Source organism: Carassius auratus, unplaced genomic scaffold, assembly GCF_003368295.1.
Source record: "Carassius auratus strain Wakin unplaced genomic scaffold, ASM336829v1 scaf_tig00039774, whole genome shotgun sequence".
Taxonomy (NCBI): domain Eukaryota; kingdom Metazoa; phylum Chordata; class Actinopteri; order Cypriniformes; family Cyprinidae; genus Carassius; species Carassius auratus.
Window position 1 is genome coordinate 402 of NW_020526539.1, and position 26,801 is coordinate 27,202.

General features: G+C 41.8%; 1 pseudogene; it reads left to right on the forward strand.

Moving 5' to 3' along the window:
* The first annotated feature begins 14,522 nt into the window (after positions 1-14,522).
* LOC113084145 (tripartite motif-containing protein 16-like) lies at positions 14,523-25,167 on the forward strand (annotated as a pseudogene).
* The last annotated feature ends 1,634 nt before the right edge of the window (positions 25,168-26,801 follow it).

The window sequence follows — 26,801 nt, forward strand, 5'->3', positions numbered from 1 at the left end:
GTATGAATGTATATTCAAAAATGTATTGTTGAAATAAAAATGTTGAATCACATTTTAATCTTTCGTGGTTTACAAAACAATGGGTCTGAGCTCATGAAAAATGTGTTAATGTTATATTTAAAAGAAGCAGTTCGTTCAGAGTGTTAGATGGATATTTCAAGAAAAAATATTTGTAAAGATCCTCTATATTCACACACACATTACCCAAAACTGTGTTAAATACTTTAATCGAGCAAATTTAAAGAAATCTAACGTATATAAACACAGTAAAGCAGAGAACACAAAGAGCTCGCTAACATTACACCAGTTCTGTTTGCAAAAAAAAAAAAAAAAAATCCAGAGACTGACACACACAAAACTCTTTACAATCATGCATGACAATACAATACGATTGTGATGTTAAAAATGAAACTGTGGTTCAGAACAACACGCACAAATCATGGAAAGATAAAAAGAAAACATTTTAATTCTGCACAACTAAGGCTCAAGCTCATTTTTGTTTGGTCTGGTTTCAGAGTTGGACTACTACAGTGAAAAACTTTTTGTACAGTACATATCTTCACAATGGAGTAATGTGGTGTTAAACATGGGAGCAGTAACAAACACTATTCAACATAAACTAGAACCCAAAACTCTAATGTAACTGTGAGCTAGTTTCACATCATGTAGATTATCTGGTAATGAAATATCGGCTCACTTGCATTTTCTGGCTAACAACTGAAATGTGGACTGATGCTAAACCCGTTTTTCAGGCGTCAAGGTTTGGTGAAACATATGTTATAAATTTAAAAGATGATAAACTATATCAGATGTTCTTAAAAATGTAAACGTCGGACATGACAACTTTGTAAACACGTAATAACTAATATTTTAAGATAGATAAATGTTTAGATATTTTGTGAAAACAAAGAAATAATACAACATTTCAGGGGCCCATGCTGTCGAAGACCATAATTTCACACTGTGTTGTTTTAAAAGTAAAAGTAGATCAATTATAAAGACAGTCATGACAACACGCAGTTCCAGTCGTGTGTGTTTCCCGAATCAAACCTGTTAGTCTGATGAATACCTAAAACATCTAAAACGTGTTGGTGCAGACCATCTAAAATGGACTAAAACATGCCTTTCAATGAATTCTTTCTACATGTGATCTCTGGTTTATTTACCAGTGTGATGTTTAGAGAAACAGAGAAAGGAAATAGTTCCTGTGGCATCCATGACTTTTAATGTCTAACTTTAAGTGTAATAGATGGGTTTGTATTAAGTGTAACAGTCAGAACAGAAAATGGCAGGACTCATTTTCAAGTTGAGGTAGTTTATGTGTCTTTGTGACACTGGTAGACCAGAAAAAGCTCTAAAGTGCATCACAATCTCAGTTTAAACAGTCTCTTGACAATCATTTAATCATCTTGTACTACTTTTGTTCATGTTTTTGCCTGTTTACCAAACTGAGAATAGTCTTTATCTAAAAAACAATGAAAAAGATACACGGCTGGTGGGCCGGATCGACATTAAAAGTTTTCACAATAATTTAGAAGAGAGGATTTCATATTAGGTATTTGTTATTCTGATACATATTTCTGTTGTGGAAACATTTCCTGTATAAAAGAGTATGTCTATAACCTATTCAAGGGGGTTTAGTGCAATCTTATGGATCTTAAACGTAATCACATTACAACAAGGTCACATAGTCCCTCTAGTAAATCCACCAAAAGTGGAGAAAGCAGAAAAATCTTAGCACACAGTAGATGTTAATGCTTCTGACATAAAGGAAGTACACATAGGCCTACTCTTTAATGTCCAGTAGAAATGTTGAAACTAACGAGTACGACAAATAAAAATGTGAACATCATCATCAGCTATATGAACAAGAGCTCTAGATGTAGGGGCGATATTTTTATGCTGTAGTTATGCTGTAAAAATTCCTATGAACAGGCACTGTATGTTTGACCACAGTCAGAGAAAACTCTTCATCAGAAAACGGCAAAACAACATGTAAACAGATCAGTCGACTATCTCTGGTAAAAATTAAATAAATAAAATAAAATAGAATATATTTACAAGTCACACATTGACAATTTTTGTCTTATGTGCTCATTACAGCTAAAATCCTGTTTTGCCAAATGCCGTACACACTTTTGCATTTCATAATTCAGTGATTTTTAGTCAGTTTTGCTACGTATGCAGAAGTTATGTTTGAATTTTTCTATAACCATTACAAAAGTGAGAACATCGTAGTTCTCAAATGTGTCTGTATTACAACAAAAGCCCATCTAACAAATCTGGCAGAAGTGGAGAAACAGATGTTTAGCACATACACACATTGTAGATGCTTACGTACACCAGAGATGTTGCTTTATTTGAGTCAAAGAAGATGGCCATAGGAACGGATAACATTCTTTAATGTTGTTGTGTTTTGTCAAAATAATAAAAAAGTTTGGTCAAATGTTTAATACTTTTTCTTAAATGAATAGGATGTGCTCACCCTGCTCTCTTTCCCACGCGAGAGTTAGCATGACAGGAGTCTTAAAACAAAAACGGCCAAACAAACAAAATGTGAATAGTTTCATCTGCTATCTGAACAAGATGACTTAATCTAGTGGATTAATAAAAAATACCATTTACAAATCAACATAATTTTTTAACAATTGTATTCTGAATTTTATATGCATTGTAAACATTTGCTTTCTTGCTATACTCTCTTTCTTAGTGATTTGGTCACGTGAATACACAAAAGGTTATGGATAAAATTTATCTACACAGGAGTGTGGAAACTTTAACATGCTCAAACTTAAACGAGTGTGCAGCTTTCAGTGGAACCGTTTCATTTGTTTGGTTGTAATAGTTTTAAGTGTAAAACAGCTAGACTTCATTTTTTGTTGTGTCGATGCTTCATGTGATCACACTTTTTGGACAGACACAAAGTTGCACTAAAAGAAATATCTCGAGAGAAAAAACTGTAACTTAATTTCTTAATTTTCATTTATTCCTATTATGATGACACCACACAGAGATCACCTAAAAACGTACAGTCCAACAAACAAATTGTGAACGGCCGTCCAAAATCTTGATATGGCTAAATCTTGAGGTGTAAGAAAAATGTCATTTACAAAACATTGTGATTCTTAGATGTGAAACACCCTTGACATAATCTGCTGGCATGCAAAAATAGTCATAAATGTTTTAGTACAGCTATCTACACAAATAGTATGAGAACTGTATATCGTGTCACTTGCATAGAAAATTCATTACCAGTTTATCAGAGTCAAAAGGAAATGATGATAGTTGAAACATCCTTAGCTTGTACATTTCTTTCATTTTGAAATCACAGCTGCTGGTGCTAAATTTTTTTTAGTAAACCATTTAACATTACATGATGCCTACAAAATAATCAAATAGTCAAAGTGTATGTTTTCTGTTCTAGGTAAGAACATTTACACCACGTGTTATAGGCCGGGTAAATAATTAGAAAATAGTATTTCTGTCGAATGAGAAAAGTTCAGTCATGCATTTAAGATGTAGAAATGATGTTTGCCAAACACATCCAAAGAGTTTTCTACTCGTGCGAAAAAAGCACTTGTGTGCATAAATGATCTAAAGAAACAATGCTGGTCATCAGGTTATTTAAAAATTTTTAAGACAATAGACAGTGTGCCTTGCTTTAGTGACACACAATGTGTAATCTTTTAAACATGTTTAAAATGGAAGGTGTAATTATTTTACTGAGTTTAAGTAAATGTATATTTGTTCATTTACAGTACACATACTACTACAGGTTAGATTATTAAATGAAAAAAATTTGTACATAACACAAAGTAAAAACAACAAATAACGATTTTGCTCATAATTCAAATTTAGTTTACTCAGTTTGTTACTGTGTGTGTGTGTGTGTTGTGGTTCAGGTATACCCCATGTTATGGGGAACAATGATGGCAATATCCAAAATCCTTGGGATTGTTTTTGTCCCCGTGAGGAAACAAGTTTATAAATCATACAGAATGAAGTGTTTTTGAAAATCTTAAAATGAAAGAAATTTTCTGTAAGGGGTAGGTTTAAGTGTAAGGTTGATGTTTGGTGATGCAAAATACAATTTGTACAGTCTAAAAAAACATTACGTCTACGGGATGTCCCATAGAACATGGAAAACCAATGTGTTTGTGTGTGTGTGTGTGTGTGTGTTTTAGAGTTGGTTTTAAAATTAGCGTGAGATTTCAACTCCTTTTACACATCACATATTATGGATAGTATTTTCTTAACATTAAGGAATGCCTGTTTGATTTTATTAATTCCGATAACATTCAATTATTTATCTCTTCAGCGGCTTGGTTAGTTGATGATTTAGATAATTGTCTCTCTCACTCTTTGAAATTCTCACCTGGAAAGACACCAGCATCGTCCTCCTTTTCAAATGTGTTTGTAGACGGGGAGCATGTGGCCTGTCGGTGCCTAGGTATCAACACCATATAGAGCAAACAAACATTGATCCTGTCAAGGTGTCAAAACCCTCACTTTTGCACAGCCATTTTTTTCCCCAGGAAGAACCCAAACACCTCCCCACTGTCTTTAGGTGTGAAAAACAAGCCAGAAAGGAACTTCACAGAAACCCCCCACAGCTCTGGTTACAGATACAACCATCATAAGAAATCCCCCACTGCTCTGGTAACAGATACAACCATCATATATCCAGTAATAAACACAACACAAGTCAAATCTGAGATCTCTTTGATCTTTTGATTTACACACCTCTGCCATGTCAATCAAGGGTCACAGGACCCAGTGGCATGGCAACCGCTTTGACTGACAGGCCATATAGTCATAAATCAATCCAAACTGACCATGCACACTTCTGACTACCTGTCAATCTACACGGACTGTACGGCCATAAATCAGGCCATAAATCAGGGTAATAAATCATCAAGACTTGAGATAAAGTGTATGATAGGACTACTAATGTCTACATCTTTTAATATTTTTGAACATTATCAACTCCGGTTGATAAAAAGTAAAGCCCAAAGGGTCTTTCTTTCTTTCCAAAGACACCAAAATGATGTGTGTAACAAACATAAGGAACTGTTGTAATTTTAAATTAGGTACCTGTGAGTCCCATAACGGGGTCAGGTTAACAGGTTAGTTCAAAAGAATAGCATTATGTGAAATACAAATATTGTCTTCACAACTTTACAAATGTCTTTACTGTAACTTTTGATCAAGTTAATGCATCCCTATGAATATAATTTGTAATAATAATAAAAAAATAAAAAAAAACATTTGGTGAGACCAAATTTTAAATTGGTATAATGTCAATGTTTAATGTTTAAAGTGCCACATCTGAAGAGCACTATGTGATCTCATACAGTATGTGACTTCTGCTGCTTGTGTTGGTGGTTTGAGCTTCCACTGTGCACTGGTTCCACAGACCGAAGAGATTCTGATGATGAACCCTCGTCTCTGCAGTGAGTTGAGCTTCGTTCAGTCATTCAAGCACAAATAAAACCAAAATCCCTTCACCGAAGCCACTGCAACGTCTTTACTGGAATCACGAGTGATCATTGTCTTTTAAAGAAAACCTGCTGCTCTCAAAAAATACTTCACAAGATGAAAGAGTGAAGCAGAATGAAGTTCATCTCTAAACACTGAAGTCAGCAGAATCACACTGACCCCTGCTGGACACACTCATTATTGGTCATGGATTTGTTTCATGACACTGTTTATGCCCACAGAATTAAGCCATTCACATGCTAATCAGTATTTCAGCTGCATTTATTATTTAGTTTTTTAAGTAGCCTCATTAGTGACCATCCGTTATCCCTCACGTGTGTGTTACTGTGGAGTTCAGGTCCGTTTGTGGGAATGACCCTCAGGATTAATGGCTGCTTGGGTTGCTGGGTGTTTTGCTTTGGGACGCATCGTTATGATGCTGTGAATCTGTCAGTGGCTTCAGACACGTGCTGTTAGCATGATTTACACACACACACACACACACGCACGCACACACACACACACACACACACACACACACTCTCTCTCTCACTCACACACACTCTCTCTCTCTCTCTCTCTCACTCACACACACACACACACACACACACACACACTCTCTCTCTCTCTCTCTCTCTCTCTCTCACTCACACACACACACACACACACACACTCTCTCTCTCTCTCTCTCAAACACACACACACACACGCTCTCTCTCTCTCTCACACACACACACCACACGCACACACACACTCTCTCTCTCTCTCTCTCTCTCTCTCTCTCTCTCACACACACACACACAAACACACACACACTCTCTCTCTCTCTCTCAAACACACACACACACACTCTCTCTCTCTCTCTCTCTCTCTCGCTCTCTCTCTCTCTCACACACACACACACACGCACACACACTCTCTCTCTCTCTCTCTCTCTCTCTCTCTCTCACACACAAACACACACACACACACATGTTGGGTTTCCATGTTTTATGGGTTCATTTTATAGGCTACTGTCCACACTGTATATCTACCCCAACCTTACACCTAACCCGACCAATCACAGGAAACTTTTCTGCATTTTTTACATGGCATACTAAACATTTTTACATAAGCATTTAAAAAAATGTGGGGTGACAAAATTAAATGCATGACAATAAAAACAACATACAAACAGAGAAAAATACATAAACATACACTGTGAAAAATTATTCATCAGGTTTCCATCCCCAGACCAACGGGCAGTCCGAGCGGGCAAACCAGGATTAGGAACGCACTCTTCGCTGCCTGGCATCCCACAATCCAAGCTCATGGTGTCAACAGCTCTCTTGGGTAGAATACACCCATAACTCCCTCCTGGCTTCTGCCACAGGTATGTCCCCATTCCAGTGTTCTGTTGGTTATCAACCTCCCTTGTTTCCCACACAGGAGCCCGAAGCTGGGGTCCCGTCTGCTTTGGCTTTTGTCCGACGGTGTCGACGCACCTGGAAGAAAGCTAAGGCGGCCTTGGCCCAGGCTAATAGGTGGACCAAAGCAGCGGCCGATCGTCACCGGACTCCTGCTCCCAGCTATGTGTGTGGTCAAAGGGGATGGCTCTCCACCAAGGACCTGCCTCTCAGGGTAGCCTCACGCAAGTTAGCACCCAGGTTCATTGGCCCATACCGGATCACCAAGGTCCTGAGTCCGGCGGCGGTGCAGCTCAAGCTCCCTACCACACTGTTTTCCATGTTTCCAGGGTTAAACCTGTGTTCCATTCCCATCTTGTTCCCTTATGGACCACAACCCGTAAGTGTATTTTATTATTTAAGTTGGTGCGTTTAACAGTTTCTGTAACTTATTACACAAAGGGCAACGCTGTTTAGCTTTAGTAACTAGATGCGATTTTCATGCGCATCTCCTCAAAATTATGGCTTTCACTCACTCTCTTAACTAAAGAAACTGACAAAAGAAATGCAGTCTTCAGTGTGAGAAATACCACAGAACTGCAGGACCTTAAAGATTTCTCTGAGGAACAGTTCTCAGTTTAACTGTTCAGAACAAACAAGGCACTCATGCACAACCATCACAAAACAGAAAGACAGTCGAGGATCATCAGGTGACCACACACATTAAGAACCATTTTAATAATTTCAGCTTTTTTTTCTTGTGGAGTAAATGTACACATCTTTTATGGACAATATAAAATACTAAATAAAAAATAACATGTATATAGTATGATTTCTCTTATTTTTTGAAAATTATTCACATTTTCACAGATTTTGCAAGGGGTGCCCAAACTTTCGTGCCCCACTATGTATATATATATATATAAAATCTTCCGGACCCTTGCTTCAAGAGATTTTCTCTTTAAATTAGTTGAATACCCCTGCTTTACAGTGTCTGTGCTGTTCATGTCAGTGTTGTACATGGGTGGAACAAAATATTGATATGGCAATATTTCATTGTCCTTCTCTGTGCAATAAATGATCAATACACTGGCACCAAATATCATTATTTTAATTCATAAAATATTGAATGAATTTAATGATTACATTTAATTCTACAATATAAACTTTTATTTTACGCAATTTACGCATATGCATTCAATGTGGTTCTATACTTGTTTAAATCAGTGTTTGTAAAAATTATAATTGAAGGGATACTCAACCCAAAAATTACAGCTCTGTCATTATTTACTCACGCTTATGTTGTCTTTAACCTGTATTAATTTCTTTCTTGTGCTGAACACAGAAGAAGGAATTTCTGTCATTCTGAAGTTTAGTTGGTTAAAAAATGTCCTGCTGGTTTTACTTAGTGCTGCCTGGAATACACTGTTTGACATAACAGATGTTTATTTATAGTCCACAAGACTAAATAATTTGCACAAATTAACCAGTTCTATACGCAAATGAAACATTTATTACTGCCCTCCGGAAGGTACATCAGTCAAAGTTATTTCTACAGCGCGTTGTATACAATACAGATTGTTTCAAAGCAGCTTCACAGTAATAAACAGGAATATAAGTTTCCTTTGTGTGTGTGTGTGTGTACTTTCACACTGTAACTTCCAGCCGCTCACACAGTAATTACAGCTGTCAGTCATCTGTGTATCCGCAGATCAGAACTCATTAGTGTTAAAATTCATGAAGCATGAGAGATTTTCCCATCAGCTGTCTGTGTGTGTGTGTGTGTGTGTGTGTGTGTGTGTGTTGTTTCAGCTGTGTGTGACGTGTGCTGAAAGTGATTCTACCGTCTCCTCGTCCGGATTAATGTCACTCCTCGTTGACTGTAAAATCATCACGGAAACATTTGACTTGTTCTCATGGGAACCATTTTTGTGCGGGGTGGGGGGGGGGTATATGTAATTGTGATGTCATCAGAGTTTATGCCAATGTCTTATTTCACGATAGGAACTCATTATAAGACTTTATATTGTGATATAGTCATTTGTTATTTTGTCTTTGTTATTAATTGTACGGACACAGATGCAATAACAAAGAAAAGGAGTAATACAATAAAACTGAGACACAAATTAAATAAAGTGTTTTTAGGTACAGTAGGTTTATTGAACAATAGCATTCAAGCAAGAGATGATACAGAAATCGAATAAGGTAATCAAAATATAAAAGGAAAGCACTGCATAGTATGAATTAAATATGCGTTGTTCTTTATCAAAGCTAGTTAAAGTTAGTGAAGATCAGTGAGCGATTTACACACTTTAAGAGTGTTTTAGTCAGCTAAAGCGTTTCAGTCGAGACACTGTGGTTGCTATGTTGAAGTAATATCATGACATTATAGTAGTGGATGTTTTACACGCACACCCTCCAAAGCAACTTACAAATGAGGACAATAGAAGCGATGAAACCAACAAAAGAGCAAGTTCTGTCACATAGCAAGGGGTTTTGACTTTACATTACATTAAAATGTAAAAACATTCATGTCTAAATTCATCCACAGTGTTTTTCTCTGGACTGGCACCTTCACAGCTTGGTATTTTATAAATACTTTAATCGCCGGGAGACTGCCCACATCAGTGCTGTGTGTCACTGTAATCCATTATTAACGCTTTCATTCAAAACTATTCTATCATTGCTAAAATACACTATAGTTAAAATCACAGAATAATATAAATTGTGTAGCCCCAATGAAACAACTATTATCTCAGCATTACGGTTTAAGTTACATTAACTAGAAGTATTTTGAATCAGCATCAGATGATTGAGGTGTAAAGTCTCTCTGAATAATAATTACTGTAAACCTCTTGCTCTTCAGACCCTGAAACTCTTCCAGCAGATTCTTGAGTCTGAACGTGAAGAATGAAGTGTTTGTGATCTGTGTGTTGAATCAGTGGTGTTACACACGTGTCCTACAAGAACACATCTGTGTTCAGAGATCAGACAGCAGCTCTTCACTCCCTGAATGATGAGTTCCATATGTGTGTGTTCATCACCGGCACACCAACACACAGTCTTACACACACACACACACACAAACGCGCGCACACACACACACACACACACACACACACACGCACACACACACACACACACACGCACACACACACACACACACACACACACACACAGTCTCTCTCTCACACTCACTCACTCACTCACACACAAACAAACACACACACACACACACACAGTGTTTCCTCTGTAATAAAGTCATACAGCTCTCAGCACAATGGAGGGCCATCATAAAGAGCAATGTAGCGTATCAGTGCAGCTCTCACGCTAATGTTCCCAGAGCCTCGTTACACACCACCAAAACACACACACACACACACACACAGTCAGTGCAGTGTGTGTTAACACAGGAGTGTGTGAGTGTGTTGTGGATCAGTTCCTCGGACACACATTACCTCACTCACTCTTCCAGGAGTAGATATGACTGTAGTGCAGAGGAATGAAGACTCGCAGTAAAACATACACTGATGGACTTAAACACTTCAGATCGTGTGTGGTCGCTTTACACTCTCTCACACACACACACACACACACACAGAGAGAGAGAGAGAGAGAGAGAGAGAGTAGCCTTCAGCTACAACATTTCTGTTAGGAACTTCTTGATATTTGTCAATTAAGGCTGCATTTATTTACAGTTTTTTCTGATTGCTTAAAGGGGGGGGGGTGAAATGCTATTTCATGCATACTGAGTTTTTTACACTGTTAAAGAGTTGGATTCCCATGCTAAACATGGACAAAGTTTCAAAAATTAAGTTGTACGTTTGAAGGAGTATTTCTGTTCCAAAAATACTCCTTCTGGTTTGTCACAAGTTTCTGAAAGTGTTTTTCGAGTATGGCTCTGTGTGACGTTAGATGGAGAGGAATTTCCTTATATGGGTCCTGACGCACTTCTGCCGGAAGAGCGCGCTCCCGTATAGCAGAGCACTGAGAGCACAACAGACTTCACTGATCAGAGCGAGAGCGTCGCCAAATGTCACAAAAGAAGTGTGTTTTTGGTTGCCAGGGCAAGACAACCCTGCACAGATTACCAAAAGAGAAACAGCATTAAGGGACCAGTGGATGGAGTTTATTTTTACAGAGCATCAACGGAGTTGTGCAAGTGTTTGTGTTTGTTCCCTGCATTTCGAAGATGCTTGTTTTACAAACAAGGCTCAGTTTGACGCCGGGTTTGCACATCGTTTATTTCTTAAGGATGATGCAGTCCCAATGAAAAAGGGTCACGATCGTGTGTTGGAACCGCATGCGGTGAGTAAAACTGCTTCAAATATCTCTGTGTTGTTAACTTAGCTATCAGCGCGTAAGCACATCAAGTAAACAACATGCGATGTTGTCATCAAACTGCACTTTCCACATGTACAGCTTAAAAAAAAAAAGACGACGTAAAGTGGAACTTAGTCATTTTCCAAAACCGCTAAGCAAATATATACAGTTTCAGTACATACCACATAGAGACGTCCTGCTGTAATCGTTGCTGCTCTTGTTCAATTTCAGCATCTGGAATTAATATACACTGAATCTGACTGTTAGCCATGGTTTGTTTTGGTTGGTTTTTTCCTCACGGTAATGTCACAGCTTCCAAGTGCTCTCAACGCAAAATCCTACTGGCGCTCGTGATTCTTTAGCTCCGCCCACACGCCACGCCCCCAGACACTCGTGTTTTTCCGGGAAAAATCGGTACAGACTATCTTTCTCTTATGAATATAATAAAACTAAAGAGTTTTTGGAGTTATGAAGGATGCAGTACTACTCTATAGGTACTCAAGATTAACAGGATATTGAGTGAAAACCAGCATTTCACCCCCCCCCCCCCCCCCCCCCCCCCTAAGCACATTTTTTGTAACTATTGGCTATTTTTGCAAAACTCTACACACAAATAAGAAAACCTTTCACCCAATTATCAAAACATTGTAGTTCTCTTGCAAAGCGAACACAGCTAGATTAACTCTTCACACCTTCGTAAAAATGGTGTTTTCATATCAAACAGTAAACACAAGCCTCATCTACTAAACACACAATGTGCCAACTACACACTGATGGTACGAATACAAAACACATCTGGCTTTTGCTTTCTCTGTGTACAGATGTCAATTTGAGGTCATACTTTTGTCATAGTGTCATGTAAACATACAAGGATACAAACTTCAAGTATTTGTGTTTATTCACACTCATCAAAACCAAGACAAAGTCAGAACACAAAATAGTAATAAAAAAAAAAAAAGACAATCAGCCTACATCATGTCGTCTTTCTGGGTCCGGTCACAAGATTTCGTCCACATCTCATGCGATATCCTCCAGTCCAAGGCACCGGGGAAAATATCTCCTTGAATGGCGTATCCAGGCCTGACATGATGCCTGGTCAGTATCTCCACATGCCTCCTCCATTGCCTGTAAAAGTGCTACCTGTTGATGAGGATGACGGTCGTACACTTTCCAGCACCAGGCAGAGAAGAACTCCTCGATGGGATTTAAGAATGGAGAGTATGGAGGGAGGTTGAGTGAGTGCCATGAAGGATGTGTGTTGACCTGTTTCCCTTACATTGATGATGGCATGGTGTCCAGTAATGTTCCTGCCACGTCTCCTGGTTTTACTGAGGTTAAAACCGGCCTCATCTACAAAAAGTAGCTCATGTCCCATGGCATCTGTGATGACCCTGAGTCTCCTCCCCCTGATTCCATTGGTGCTGACCATGGGAGTTCCCGATTGGTTTTCTCATTGTTAATTGATAATTAGTTAGAGTATATGAGAGTGCTGTGTGTTATTTGGAGCAGGCACTCTCTGGGGGAGTACTCCTCCGGAGTGTCTCTTTCGTATGTTTTTCCTTACACATGTAGCATCAATTCTGTTATAGTTGTTTGTATGTTTCTTTGTTTTCTCTTATCCCTTCTGTTATTATTATTATTTGTGGCATATGTTTAAATCAATAAACAAATTGTTGATGGAAGTTTTGCATGATCCCTCTTTCATGTTGTGATTTAAAACGAGCAGGTCGTAACACATCTGCTTCTAGTTCCATCACTCTCTGGACAAGACTAAATGAATGCAACTCATCAGGCCCATGCACAGCACTACAGTATGCACTTCTAAATTCAGAACCAATGACACTATAGCTTACCTGCACATAGTCATATCACAGTTGCTTTACACCTTATGTGTTTCTCTCGAAAGTAACTCTGTTGCTCTGGAGTGAACATTCTTGCTCTGCCCCCAACATCTGGACGTCTAGCAATTCTGTAAAGTAACAGTTTCAGTATTTTTGCATGTATGGTGCTGTTGTGTTTTTTTATTAGAGTATGGCAGTGCTACAAAGTACTTACCGATTCTCATTTCGAAATGTCCTAATGATGCTTGCCACAGGAGTCCAGGAGGTGCATGGGCTGTCATGCCATCGCTGGCATCCCCAGGCCTGGTGGGTGGCACACTCATCCCTATCTCCAATCCATCAGTGACTGATCAGGCGTACATATCGCGAAAGGGATACGCGGCCATAAACGTGCAGCTTATAGTGGACCATTGGGGTGTGATCTCCGACCTGGTGGCAAGGTGCAGCAAAACTTCAAGTTCTTCTGACGAGAGGCTTGGTGGCCTTTTTTATGTTGCTTCCCCAGCATATTCTATATCTAACTCTCTCTCTCTCTCTGTTCATTGTAGATAGGTTGCTTTTTATTGAAAACATTAACCAATGACAATCAATACCGCATTAAACAGCAGTAACTGCAGCTGCTTGCCAATCAATTCTGATTGTAAAGTACCTTACCATTAATATAAAAGTGTATTACATAATTTTTATAAGTCGTTAAACCCATGTCAAGAAGCGGCACAACGGGATAAGGAGGGAGGATGATTAGCGAGGGATACCCGGTTCATCTAACCGTCACAACATATCGTGTGAACGTATTACTGACCATTTGATTATTTCATTTATGAGCGTTATTGGGGAACCGGCCCAGATCTTTCACCCATAGAAAACAATTGGCGCATCATAAAGAGGAAGATGCTCACAGAAGACCTAAGACAGTTGAGCAACTAGAAGCCTGTATTAGACAAGAATGGGACAACATTCCTGTTCCCAAACTTGAGCGACTTGTCTCCTCAGTCTCCAGACGTTTGCAGACTGTTATAAAAAGAAGAGGGAGGGGTTGACTCTTAACTTTTATAAAGAATATCTCTCTGGATTTGAGACCTTAATCTTTGCAACTTTGCAACTTTATCTTCTTTATGCACCAAGAGCTTGTTACATTCCATAGAGAAAGAAACAGTTGAAATTGCATCATATGACCCCTTGTTGTTCAGAACTCATTCTGTAAGTGTTGGATGTCGTGAGGATTTAGTGGTTTAATTACAGACTGAAATCATTCTCATGTGATCTTTATTCAGTGAATGTGATTAATCACAGATGGATGTGATTGACAGTGTGAGCAGCAGAGAGAGCCACAGTCTCACATCACACTGAATCTACAGGAGCAGGAATGAGGAAGGTGTTTTACACACGTGACTCAGACAGAAACAGGAAGCAGGAATCACATGATTTCAGAGAAAGAGAAACTGAAGTGTAGTTGAGCTGTTGTGTGTTTGTGTCTCTGTATTCAAGCAGTAAAATGGCAGAAGCCAGAGTTTCTCAGGATGAGTTCATGTGTGCAGTGTGTCTGGATCTGCTGAAGGATCCAGTGACCACTTCCTGTGGACACAGTTACTGTAAGATCTGTATTACAGACTGCTGGGATCAGGAGGATCAGAAGAGAGTCTACAGCTGTCCTCAGTGCAGACAGACCTTCAGTCCAAGACCTGCTTTATCTAGAAACACCATGCTGGCTGAAGTGGTGGAGAAACTGAAGAAGACCAGACTCTCTGCTGACTGTTACGCTGGAGCTGGAGATGTGCAGTGTGACGTCTGTACTGGAAGAAAATACAGAGCCGTCAAGTCCTGTCTGGTGTGTCTGAACTCTTACTGTCAGAATCACCTTCAACAACATGAGAGTTTATTTAGAGGAAAGAGACACAATCTGACTGAAGCTACTGGACGACTGCAGGAGATGATCTGCCAGAAACATGAGAAGATCCTCGAGGTTTTCTGTCGCACTGATAAGAAATGTATATGTGTGCTGTGTACAGTTATTGAACATAAAAACCATGACATTGTATCAGCTGCAGATCAGAGGACAGAGAAACAGGTATTTAACACTAGACACTGATCAAATATTGCTGACACTCATTTCATATTTGTTTATATCAGCACCTCATTAACAATCTTTCGTAAAACAGACCTTGATTAAGCAACATAAAATAATGGAGTTAACTATTCACAGATTCTTTTGACAAAATATATAAACTAGCATCAGTCAAAACACAGAAACACTGTCCGTGTGAAGCTCTACGTCTGTGTCAGTTTCACTTTTATAACACTTACACTTAGAGTAATTCATGCTGATATTATGATTGTAACTCATCATCACTTCTGGAGATTGAACCTACAGCTGTTAGTTATCAGTTCCTCTTTTACCGGATTGATCTGTTCTCATGATGATTTAGTGTCAGTAGTTTTCTGTGAGATTGACGATCATCTGTTTGTCCTGCAGAAGCAGCTGAAGGAGACACAGAAGACGCTCCAGCAGAGAATCCAGCAGAGAGAGAAAGATCTCCAGCAGCTGAGAGAGACTGTGGAGTCTCATAAGGTGAGTCTGGAGAAGAAGAGAAGTTTGTCTCCGTCTCAGTTCAGACTCACTGAAGCTGAATCACTGTGTGTCCTAACAGCGCTCTGCACAGACAGCAGTGGAGGACAGTGAGAGGATCTTTACTGAGCTCATCCGCTCCATTGAGAGAAGCCGCTCTGAGCTGATACGACTGATCAGAGATCAGGAAAAGACTGCAGTGAGTCGAGCTGAAGAACGACTGGAGCGACTGGAGCAGGAGATCAATGATCTGAGGAGGAGAGACGCTGAGCTGGAGCAGCTTTCACACACACAGGATCACATCCAGTTCCTGCAGGTAACACACATCTAGAAGAACAGGATCATAGTGGACTTGAGCAGATCCTGCTGTGACAGAGACTCAGAGAGAAACATTTCATGAGTGTCTTATTATATAATCATCAGTCAGACTCTCATCTGATCATCTTCTTCTGAAAGAGACGCCGCTTACAAATGCTTTCAGCTCTGGAGATCTGTTAGGAATCATTTCTCTGAACTCTTTCTTCTGGAAGATGTATTTAGCTGCTAAACACTGCTAGCGCCACGAACTGTTCAAAATTTCACTAAAATTTCAATTGATTTATTACATCATGGTTTTTATTGGCCTGTAACCATGAAGACCCCAAACATGAAGTCAGTCTGTATATTACCAATGCTTCAGTTTATTGAAACCAATCCAAACCTGAGCGTGTCTTAAGGGTCCTTGTGAAGTTTCAGTGTCTCTAACTGCTCTAAAGTTATAAATGTACTTAATCTTAGGGTGACCAAATGTGACATTATCCCAGGAAATATCCAGGTTTTGGCTTTGGTTTCCTGTTTTCACACTTAATGAAGGTAATGATCGTTTGACCAATAACATGCAGTAGTTGTATGTAATCGACCAGTCGTGCTGCGTGAGAAGGATCTACAGAGAACGGTCAAAGCGATGCAGATGCGTGTACATATTAGTGTTGGACTTGAAGCAGCACTGAGTAGACCGATCAGTGTATGACATCAGAGTGATTCAAAAACACAAGAAGCCGTTTCACAATACTTTGTAGTACAACAATTGGTCTGCACTGTGCAAACAAATCCAAAACCTGGATATTTTAGACAATATAGAAATCCTGGCAAGGATGTGTCCTGGGAAAATGCCACGTTTGATCACCCTAGTTAATCTGATCATAGCCTTTGAGCTGCTTTTCCTAGAATGAGTCTCCATTGATGTGCTTGAACTGTTAGATGGACATTTATGTTCTTAGGAGATGTTTTATCATTCAAACTACACTTAAAAATCGCTGTAAAAAAACGGCCAAATTTCGACAGTAACATACTGTTTTTTAGTAAAACAGTGCATTCTGGGTAATATTCATCATTTTCGAGAAGGTAGCCTGCTGCTATATATCGTAAATTAACAACGTTCAAATTCGACACTCAGCGGCTGTGTTTCAAATCACACCAAACACCCTCATTCACTATTCCACATGAGTTTACTAATATAGTCCACCTGACAGAGAGAATGAACACTAATGAGTGAATTCAGACAATGATCAACAGCTGCTGTTAATGAGTAGAATCACTGAAGAAAAAAAAACATAACGAGACAAACACATGAAATACAACTGACTTCAGCCACAGCTTTAGATGAAATCAACTGAAGATTTAAACAATCAACAAACAGCTTTACAAACTTCACTCATTACTAACCAGACTGAATTTATTTCTGTCAGATCAGAGAACAGAGATCAAAAGATCTTATTGAGAATTACAGAGATTTAGATGATAATGTTACTGTTTCGTCTGACGTCACCATTGTGGAGATCAGTGTTTGCTTTAGTTGGGCTCCTGACCCTTGACTTTTGTACTTCAACTTTTGTTTCATTGTTATATTTGTATCTTTATGATACATCTGTTACAGCAATATTAATCTTGATGGTCAAGTGATTATGACGGTTTCTGTCAAGCATGATCTACTAGACTGACTTGTTGCTATAATAGTCAATTAATAATTTGGTTTTGAAATATATGAGTGAATAACACTTTTCTTTTGTTTGTTTCTTCAATTTTATAAGATTGAACGGTAATGTGATTATCTGGATATGGATTTAACAAAATTTTGAGCTTTAAATATTTTGGGCAGCAGTCCTCACAACACTGAAAGAGAGACATCAACAATCAGCATATTAATCTCAACAATGGTGATAATCAAAAGGTTCATGATGCAATGCATGCTGGGTACCAGCACAGGATAAAACTCATCCATGATGTCACAGTGTCTGGGTTGTTGTTCCCCGGGGTTCCACTAGATGTCCTCCTTCTCACGGTGCCTGTCCCAGATCACTTCCTGTTCCCTTATATGGTCACCTTCCTCCTTGTTACCTGATTGATTGTTCACCCCACCTGTCTCCTGTTTCCCAATTATCCTTCTGTGTATAAATACCCAGTCTGTCTTAGTCTATGTCACGGAGTCCTTGTCTGATGTCATTGTGTTTCAGGTCCATCAGTCTTGCTTTGTCTTACCCTATGTGTCTCATTCTCTCGTTCCACCAGACTTCCTCTACCTTTCCGTTCTTCCGAGTTCCCCGTTTCATCCGGTTCCCTTTTTGTTTGATTTGTCTCTCATGACTGTTTATTTTGTATTTACCCCTCTGTTTAAATAAAACCCTTACCTGCATTTGGATCTACCCTCTCTTTGTGTTTTTCCCCAATACCTATCGTGACAGAAGGACTCCGTCATGCCTAGATCCAGCGGTGTGGGATTTCGAATCGGTTCCCCAGCCACCATGGAGGAACGGAGGGGGAGATACCAGAACTTAATCACCCTTCATCAAGAGGGAAGTGAGGTGGGTGGCCTGGCGCAATTGTTTTGGACTATGGCAGTCGGGCTAGGTTACAATGATGCAGCACTAAAGGATTTATTTAATAATTGCCTGGATGATCCTTTACCTTCATGGGAGATGAAGGGGTTAGAGATACTGGACTTTTGGGGGTTTACCAATTACCTGCACCATCGTGCCCAGTGGGATGCAACAACCACACCAGAGTGTCCAGACAAGGCTGCCAGCTCAGCCCCACAGCACAAGATGGGCGCCAGCCCAACCCCACAGCACAGGATGGCCGCCAACCCAGCCCCACAACCCAAGATGGCCACCAGCCCAGCCCCACAGCCCAAGATGGCCGCCAACCTAGCGTCACAGCCCAAGATGGCCGCCAGCCCAGCACCACAGCACAAGATGGCCGACTCAACGCCACCGACTCCCCATCGTAGAGGGCGGAGGAGGAGACAGGCAGCTGCTGTTCCCGAGGCGGAGCCCGAGGCAGTTCCCGAGGCGGTGCCCGAGGCTGTTCCCGAGGCGGTGCCCGATGCAGTTCCCGAGGCGGTGCCCGATGCAGTTCCCGAGGCGGTGCCCGATGCTGTTTCCGAGGCGGTGCCCGATGCAGTTCCCGAGGCGGTGCCCGAGGCGGTGCCCGATGCTGTTTCCGAGGCGGTGCCCGATGCAGTTCCCGAGGCGGTGCCCGATGCAGTTCCCGAGGCGAAGCCCGATGCAGTTCCCGATGCAGTTCCCGAGGCGGTGCCCGATGCTGTTTCCGAGGCGGTGCCCTATGCAGTTCCCGAGGCGGAGCCCGATGCAGTTCCCGAGGCGGTGCTCGATGCAGTTCCCGAGGCGGTGCTCGATGCAGTTTCCGAGGCGGTGCCCGATGCAGTTTCCGAGGCGGTGCTCGATGCAGTTCCCGAGGCGGAGCCCGATGCAGTTCCCGAGGCGGTGCCCGATGCTGTTCCCGAGGCCGAGGCCGAGGCAGTTCCCGAGGCGGAGCCCGATGCAGTTCCCGAGGCGAAGCCCGATGCAGTTCCCGAGGCGGAGCCCGATGCAGTTTCCGAGGCGGTGCCCGATGCAGTTCCCGAGGCGGTGCCCGATGCTGTTCCCGAGGCCGAGGCCGAGGCAGTTCCCGAGGCGGAGCCCGATGCAGTTCCCGAGGCGAAGCCCGATGCAGTTCCCGAGGCGAAGCCCGATGCAGTTCCCGATGCTATTTCCGAGGCGGTGCCCGATGCAGTTCCCGAGGCGGAGCCCGATGCAGTTCCCGAGGCGGTGCCCGATACTGTTTCCGAGGCGGTGCCCGATACTGTTTCCGAGGCGGTGCCCGATGCAGTTCCCGAGGCGGTGCCCGATGCAGTTCCCGAGGCGAAGCCTGATGCAGTTCCCGATGCAGTTCCCGAGGCGGTGCCCGATGCTGTTTCCGAGGCGGTGCCCTATGCAGTTCCCGAGGCGGAGCCCGATGCAGTTCCCGAGGCGGTGCTCGATGCAGTTCCCGAGGCGGTGCTCGATGCAGTTCCCGAGGCGGTGCCCGATGCAGTTCCCGAGGCGGTGCCCGATGCAGTTCCCGAGGCGGTGCCCGAGGCGGAGCCCGATGCTGTTCCCGAGGCGGAGCCCGATGCTGTTCCCGAGGCGGAGCCCGATGCAGTTCCCGAGGCGGTGCCCGATGCTGTTCCCGAGGCGGTGCCCGATGCTGTTTCCGAGGCGGTGCCCGATGCAGTTCCCGAGGCGGAGCCCGATGCAGTTCCCGAGGCGGAGCCCGATGCAGTTCCCGAGGCGGAGCCCGATGCAGTTCCCGAGGCGGTGCCCGATGCAGTTCCCGAGGCGGAGCCCGATGCAGTTCCCGAGGCGGTGCCCGATGCTGTTCCTGAGGCGGTGCCCGATGCTGTTTCCGAGGCGGTGCCCGATGCAGTTCCCGAGGCGGAGCCCGATGCTGTTTCCGAGGCGGTGCCCGATGCAGTTCCCGAGGCGGAGCCCGATGCTGTTTCCGAGGCGGAGCCCGATGCTGTTTCCGAGGCGGAGCCCGATGCAGTTCCCGAGGCGGAGCCCGATGCAGTTCCCGAGGCGGAGCCCGATGCAGTTCCCGAGGCGGTGTCCGATGCTGTTTCCGAGGCGGTGCCCGATGCAGTTCCCGAGGCGGTGCCCGATGCAGTTCCCGAGGCGAAGCCCGATGCAGTTCCCGATGCAGTTCCCGAGGCGGTGCCCGATGCTGTTTCCGAGGCGGAGCCCGATGCAGTTCCCGAGGCGGTGCTCGATGCAGTTCCCGAGGCGGTGCTCGATGCAGTTCCCGAGGCGGTGCCCGATGCAGTTCCCGAGGCGGAGCCCGATGCTGTTCCCGAGGCGGAGCCCGATGCTGTTCCCGAGGCGGAGCCCGATGCAGTTCCCGAGGCGGTGCCCGATGCTGTTCCCGAGGCCGAGGTCGTTCCCGAGGCGGAGCCCGATGCAGTTCCCGAGGCGGAGCCCGATGCAGTTCCCGAGGCGGAGCCCGATGCTGTTCCCGAGGCGGTGCCCGATGCTGTTCCCGAGGCGGTGCCCGATGCTGTTCCCGAGGCGGTGCCCGAGGTTGTTCCCGAGGCGGTGCCCGATGTTGTTCCCGAGGCGGTGTCCGTTACAGTTCCCGAGGCGGTGACCACAAGGCCGTGGTGGTCTTCGGCTCCGCCCTGGGAGACTCTGGCGGTGACCACGAGGACGTGGTGGTCATCCGCTCCGCCCTGGGGGACTCTGGCGGTGACCACGAGGACGTGGTGGTCGTCCGCTCCACCCTGGGGGACTCTGGTGATGACCATGAGGACGTGGTGGTCTTCTGCTCCGACCTGGTGGACTCCGGCCTCGACCACAGAGACGTGGTGGTCTTCCGCTCCGCCCTGGAGGGCTCTGGCCTTGACCACACGGCTGTGGTGGTCATCTGCTCCGTCCTAGTGGACGCCTCAACATGTCCTTCATGGACTTATGTTTTGTGTTTTTTGAGTTCTGTTTCTGTCTGTTCTCTTTAGTTTAGTCTGGCCCTCCGTCCCTCCCCCTGTACCTCCTCCGGTCCTCCTCCCTCCTGATCTCCTGGTTTTATGTATCATTTCTGGTGTTTGTCCCCCATGTGTTCCTTTTCTGGCCCTCCGTCCCTCCCCCTGAGCCTCCACCTGTCCGCCTCCCTCCTGGTCTCTGTGTCATGTTTTGTCTTTAAGCGTCTGGTAGCCGCTCCGTAGAGGGGGGTACTGTCACAGTGTCTGGGTTGTTGTTCCCCGGGGTTCCACTAGATGTCCTCCTTCTCACGGTGCCTGTCCCAGATCACTTCCTGTTCCCTTATATGGTCACCTTCCTCCTTGTTACCTGATTGATTGTTCACCCCACCTGTCTCCTGTTTCCCAATTATCCTTCTGTGTATAAATACCCAGTCTGTCTTAGTCTATGTCACGGAGTCCTTGTCTGATGTCATTGTGTTTCAGGTCCATCAGTCTTGCTTTGTCTTACCCTATGTGTCTCATTCTCTCGTTCCACCAGACTTCCTCTACCTTTCCGTTCTTCCGAGTTCCCCGTTTCATCCGGTTCCCTTTTTGTTTGATTTGTCTCTCATGACTGTTTATTTTGTATTTACCCCTCTGTTTAAATAAAACCCTTACCTGCATTTGGATCTACCCTCTCTTTGTGTTTTTCCCCAATACCTATCGTGACACATGACTCCCAGCATGCATTGGGGCATGAATAAATTATGCCCCTGAATTGTTCACTTATTTTCTTGAATTCTTATGTGCTTATAATTTTGCATTTGTTTTAAGTTTTAGTAGCATGTGTTGTGATGTTCAGAACTGATCTGTTCATTTATTTTGTGCATTGTCACCATTGTTGTGATTCATACGCTGATTCTTGATGTTTCTGTCTAAATTTCTGCAAAGGTTTTTTTTTTTATTATGAGTGAAATTTTCTTAACAGTCTTTTATAACTTCTGGCTCAGCAGTGTTCCTTCTTATGCTGTAGTATCAATATTCAATAAGAGAAGAGACACGGGATTAGATCAGAAATAATAGTATTTGTTCTTGTCAATCTATAAACAACATCAGATTTTTTTTCTTCTGTGTACTTTTGTTTTGCTATAACAGGTTCCAAAGGCGAATTGTTACAGCATGTAAAAAAAAACCTTAGTTGTTGAAAAGTCATGTTCAAGAGCCCAACTAAAGTAAACACTGATCTCCATCATGGTAGTGAAAAAAACACCTAAACCTATTTAACTCTCCATAAGTTCTTCTGTAGACATCTGACAGAAATAAAGTCAGTCTGGTTAGTAATGTGAATCTGGTGAAGCTGTTTTAGTAGTTGTTTAATCAGATCTTGAGAGATTTGATGTATTCTTTTATTCAGTTGATTTCATCTAAGGCTGTGGCTGAAGTCATTTGTAGATCTTGTGTTTCTCTTTCCTTCAGTGATTCTGCAGGTGTTTATCACTAATGCTCAATCATCAATTAATCACCGAATTATCTCATTAACTTCACTGATTCAGTGTTACTCTAACACTCTGTAGTGTGCACACATTATAAGTGTTCATTTAAAACTGAGGATTTTCTTGTGGGGTTTAAAGGGTTAAAGATTTAAGATGAAGAAAAAACAGAATGAAACATAATTTAACAGTAATAAACTGTAATTAATTTACAGGAAACAAACTGTAGAAAAACAGTTATTTACTGGCACCCCTGCTGCCCCCCTGCTGCCAGTAAATAACTGTTTTTCTACTGTTTCTTGCCGTAAATTAATGGTTGCCAGCAAAAAAAGTGTTTTTCTACAGTTTGTTGCCGTTAAGTCAAGGAAAAACAGTAATATGCTGTTAAATGTAAACGTCAGATTTACCAAATGAAAAAAAAGTTAATTTAACTAAAATATTTGTGAACATCCATAGAAAAAAAACTAGGCAAAGTCATACACTGATAATGAGAGTAAATAGTGAGCTTGACTGTATTAATGTGTGTTTGCACAAGAGAGATCGTTTAGTTTAATGTAGTTTTGTTGTTCACCATTGTGCTGGAGAGTAGAGCCCATGCTTCAGTCAATGATGAGCCACAAATTCTGATTTTCTGCTGCTTTATATAAAGGCAGTAAATGTGGAGTCGCTGATACAGTGATGATCTCTGTGTTAAGTATTTCAGCACATACATGTGTGCTATAGCTGACAATGAGCTGCAGTGATTTGAGTAAAAGTCATGTATTTAGTTACTTTATTACTGCACATTAAGTGTTTGCATCGTTATATTAAGAACTATTCCTTCTCAGTGGACTCAAATGAAATAAGTTCATAGTACTAACATCGTAGGAATGCTAGTTTAAAAACTCGAACTGTTTGAAGCAGTGGGAGTGGAGTTAATTTCCATGGTAGAATTTACGGTAAAATACTGTTAAAAAATAAGAGTGGTAAATTAATGGTTAAGAGCTGTAAATTAACAGTACTTTACTGGCACCCCTGCTGCCAGAAAATTACTGTTATTTAACGGCAAATTTTTTTACAGTGTATTTCCTAGAAAGTTCACAGAGAGTGTAAGTGTCAAATACTAGACTCTTTAGCTCTAATGTGATTTAATGAATATGAGAAGAATGAAGCTGATGTTGTGAAAGTGCTGGATTGAGGAGAGTTACTAAAGATCAAATCTGATGTTCCTGAAGGTTATTGAGTGAAGTGTGGAGCTGATGAGTTTGATTTCTGTTTTCTGTAGAGTTTCCAGTCTCTCTCAGCTCCTCCTGAATCTACAGACGTAAATGATGATCTCTTCAGTTCTCTCGTCTCTTCTGATGATCTGAGAGAATCTGTCCATCAGCTGAGAGACAAACTGGAGGATTTCTGCAAAGAGCAGCTCCAGAAGATCTCAGACAGAGGTAAAGTCCTGGAGATTCATCTGCTCTCAGAAACCAGTCCATCATCATCTCATATCATGGAGAACATCATATTAGAAATGTGTTAGGAATAGATACAGGATCATGAGAATCACACTGTTCATGTCTGTTGATTTCCACAGTCACATTCACCAGCATTGATCTCTGGACCAGGAAGGACTTCCTACAATGTAAGTCAGTAAGAAAACCAGCAGAAAACTCTCTGAGAGTCTTCATGTTCTTCCTGTAGAAGGAGAAAGAAGAGTTTTATAACTGATGATGTAAATGATGATGTGCACAGATATCTGTTCATCTGTACTGAGACACTGATGATACACTGAACATGAAAAGATCAAACAGATTCATAATTCCTGATTCTGATGTGTTTTATCTCCATCAGATTCCCATCAGTTCACTCTGGATCTGAACACAGTGAATAAACGCCTCCGTCTGTCTGAGAACAACAGAGTGATTACTAATACTGTCCCAGTCCAGTCGTATCCTGATCATCCAGACAGATTTGATGTGTGTCAGGTGTTGTGTAGAGAGAGTGTGTGTGGACGCTGTTACTGGGAGATTGAGTGGAGTGGAGATTATGTGGAGATATCAGTGTCATATAAGAGCATCAGCAGGAAGGGATCGGGTAAAGAGTGTATGTTTGGATCTAATGATCAGTCCTGGAGTTTGTGCTGCTCTTCCTCCAGATACTCATTCAGTCACAATAACATAAAGACTGATCTCTCTGTGAAGTCCATCAGCAGGAGAATAGGAGTGTTTGTGGATCACAGAGCAGGAACTCTGTCCTTCTACAGCGTCTCTGACACAATGAGCCTCATCCACACAGTCCAGACCACATTCACTCAGACGCTCTATCCTGGGTTTTGGATTAATCCTGGATCATCAGTGAAACTGTGTTGATGAATCAGAATAGACTGACGAGAGATTCTACCCATAATGCTTTGAGCTGCATGATGAATCAGTAACAGTGAGATGTTTCCTAATGTAAAAATGGGTGCCACCATTTTATATGGGTTTAGCTTTCGGTCTCTTTGCATCCAGCTATTTTTATCTGTACAAATTCGAGTACAGAATAGAGTCTCTTCTTTTCTCTTCATGACATTAATACTGCAGCTGAACTTCTGTGAAATAACAGTCAGAATAAATGTGTAATAAATCCTCATACAGACAGTATAGCAGCACACTTCCTGTGAAAACACACACAAACACACACACACACACACACACACACACACACAAACACACACACAGCAGCTTCTCTGAGTGACATTTAATCATAATATTGTTTTATGATTATGTGGTTTTTAGGTATATTTCTCTTCATGAGTAAGAGATCAGAGAAGAATGTCTCCAGGTTTTTACCGTCACACGATGATGTTGTGAAGCAGATATTTTCCATTACTTTGGTTTGATATAATAACACTTGTTGGGGAAATCTGAGCATTGAAACACACACAACTAATATAATTTAATAAATCCTGCCCATTTGATCATCACTTGTCTCCTGCGTTCTGCTCTGGATGACAGAAGACTTTGAGTTAACACAGTTTTGAGTCTCAGACAAAACACACGTCTTCTGACAGGATCTGGTGAAAGTGCAGTCATCAGGATTTTGACACAATTTTCACACACACACACACACACACACACACACACACACACAAAATAAGACAAGTAAACAGTCAATAATAAAATAAGAACAAAGAAATGAATTAATGGAAAAACAAAATAGAAATGAAAAAAAAGAAATTGCGGATACAATGAAAATAATTTTCAATCTTAAATTCAAGTAAATTTCACTACGGAAATGTAATAAAGCAATCAATAAAACACTGCAACAATCATCCAGAACTGATATTGTTTTTGATCTGAATAATGACTCAGTTGTCTTGTGTAGAGCTTCTTTACAGCTGAAACCGAGTGAATCTTACAACATTAACACTCTTAGTTTCTGTTTCTTTTAAACCGTCTGTATTGTATGAAGCTCAGCGCTGGATGAAGCGCCTGAAAGCCACACTTGAGTAAAAGTACAGATATCTGACCAGAAAATGACGTTGGTAGAAGTTAAAGTCACTGTTTAGAATATTACTTGAGTAAAAGTTTTACACTATGAGATATTTGCTGTATCAGACTCAACCTCAAATAACAAGATTGTGTCTGTGTTACTCAAAGAAAGCATTGAAATTCACTTTTTTCCTCACAAATCATAGTGAGATGAATGAAAATCAAATTCCGATGCTCGTTAATTATCATATAATTAGATTACGAGACTTTAGCCTGTATTTCACAGACAGTGTCAAATATACAGTGTCAGTTTCAGGACTGCAGTACTAATAATGTGTCAGAATCACCTTAAACATGACAGTAAGGCGTTAATTTACCTACAAATAACTAAAAAATATATTCTCTATCGCATTCTATATTTTTAAAACTTTAAAGTCCAACTAAATATATTTTAAACATTGAATTTTGTTTGAATTGTTTGGTTGAATGTAAAGGAAACTTGATTAGAAGAAGTTTTATTGGTCAAATG